We start from the raw sequence: 2,600 nt of genomic DNA on the forward strand, positions 1-2,600 counted from the left end.
CTTTGATTTACTATAGTAAAAACTTTGGAACTTTGATTTACTGTAGTGAAAACTTTGGAACATTGATTTACTATAGTAAAAACTTTGGTTTACTATAGTGAAAACTTTGGAACTTTGATTTACTGTAGTGAAAACTTTGGAACTTTGATTTACTATAGCAAAAAACTTTGGTTTACTATAGTGAAAACTTTGGAACTTTGATTTACTGTAGTGAAAACTTTGGAACTTTGATTTACTATAGTAAAAACTTTGTTTACTATAGTGAAAACTTCGGAAATTTGATTTACTGTAGTAAAAACTTTGGAACTTTGATTTACTTTGGAACTTTGATTAACTATAGTAAAAACTTTGGAACTTTGATTTACAGTAGTGAAAACATTGGAACTTTGATTTACTATAGTAAAAACTTTGGTTTACTATAGTGAGAACTTTGGAACTTTGATTTACTATATTGAAAACTTTGGAACTTTGATTAACTATAGTAAAAACTTTGGAACTTTGATTTACAGTAGTGAAAACTTTGGAACTTTGATTTACTATAGTAAAAAACTTTGGTTTACTATAGTGAGAACTTTGGAACTTTGATTTACTATAATGAAAACTTTGGTACTTTGATTAGCTATAGTAAAAACTTTGGAACTTTGATTTACTGTAGTGAAAACTTTGGAACTTTGATTTGCTATAGTAAAAACTTTGGAACTTTGATTTACTATAGTAAAAACTTTGGTTTACTATAGTGAAAACTTTGGAACTTTGATTTACTATAGTAAAAACTTTGGAACTTTGATTTACTGTAGTGAAAACTTTGGAACTTTGATTTACTATAGTAAAAAAGTTTGGTTTACTATAGTGAGAACTTTGGAACTTTGATTTACTATAGTGAAAACTTTGGAACTTTGATTTACTTTGGAACTTTGATTAACTATAGTAAAAACTTTGGAACTTTGATTTACAGTAGTGAAAACTTTGGAACTTTGATTTACTATAGTAAAAAACTTTGGTTTACTATAGTGAGAACTTTGGAACTTTGATTTACTATAGTGAAAACTTTGGAACTTTGATTTACTATAGTAAAAACTTTGGTTTACTATAGTGAAAACTTTGGTACTTTGATTAACAATAGTAAAAACTTTGGAACTTTGATTTACTGTAGTGAAAACTTTGGAACTTTGATTTACTATAGTAAAAACTTTGGAACTTTGGTTTACTAAAGTGAAAACTTTGGAACTTTGATTAACAATAGTAAAAACTTTGGAACTTTGATTTACTATAGTGAAAACTTTGGAACTTTGATTAACAATAGTAAAAACTTTGGAACTTTGATTTACTGTAGTGAAAACTTTGGAACTTTGATTTACTATAGTAAAAACTTTGGTTTACTATAGTGAAAACTTTGGAACTTTGATTTACTGTAGTGAAAACTTTGGAACTTTGATTTACTAATAGTAAAAACTTTGAAACTTTGATTAACTATAGCAAAAATTTGGAACTTTGATTAACTATAGTAAAAACTTTGAAACTTTGATTTACTATAGTAAAGACTTTGATACTTGGATTTACTATAGTAAAACCCGTGGAATTATGTTTTTGATTCCCATTCTTGACATTTTATGATATTCAAAAAAGCTTTACTTACATGTGTTCAGGTGATAATTGTAAAAAAGAAAAATGGCCACCGTAACAAATAATACTATAGTAAACTATTGTTAACTATAGTTTACTATAGTTAACTATAGTATCAAAGTAAAAAATTTGGAACTTTGATTTATTATAGTAAAAAACTTTGGAACTTTGATTAACAAAAGTAAAAACTTTGGAACTTTGATTTACTATAGAGAAAACTTTAGAACTTTGATTAACTATTGTAAAAACTTTGGAACTTTGATTTACTATAGTGAAAACTTTAGAGCTTTGATTTACTATAGTAAAAACTTTGGAACTTTGATTTACTATTGTGAAAACTTTGGAACTTTGATTTACTATAGTGAAAACTTTTGAACTTTGATTTACTATAGTAAAAACTTTGGAACTTTGATTTAGTATAGTTAACTATAGTAAACTATAGTTAACTATAGTTTACTATAGTATTTTTTTGTTAGGGCATAGCCTACGTGACAATTTAGTAGTCTATGATATATATAGCAATGACGCGACAATACAATGCCTAACGAATTGCGCCTATAAATGCATATCTGAAATAAAAAAAAATAATAAAATACAACATTAAAGATAATTCAGAATATATAACAAAGATTATAGGTGTTTAATCGTTTATTGGTATTATTTATGTTTTAAGCTACATGCAATTTGTGTGTACAATTGTAGATGATATAAGCGACAGCAGTTCAAAATGGCGGAATACACAATGGAAATAAAAGAAAAACAGAGATCGTTTTTCATTATGATTTATTATTATGAAACAAATATCTTTCTTCCAACAGATAGGGTAGATGTATACGACTACAACAGGTAGGACTGATGTATATGAATGTCTGAAATTAGAGTAATAGTAGTAAACTTAGACGTAACTTGTAACGAAGAGTAATCAATTGAAGAAAATGGTCCTTGGCACTGTGAAAACGACCTGGAAAAAAAGGGGT

The sequence above is a fragment of the Saccostrea echinata genome, unplaced genomic scaffold (assembly GCF_033153115.1).
Source record: "Saccostrea echinata isolate AGI-Se365-2 ecotype Australia unplaced genomic scaffold, CSIRO_AGI_Sech_v1 ptg000033l, whole genome shotgun sequence".
NCBI lineage: Eukaryota > Metazoa > Mollusca > Bivalvia > Ostreida > Ostreidae > Saccostrea > Saccostrea echinata.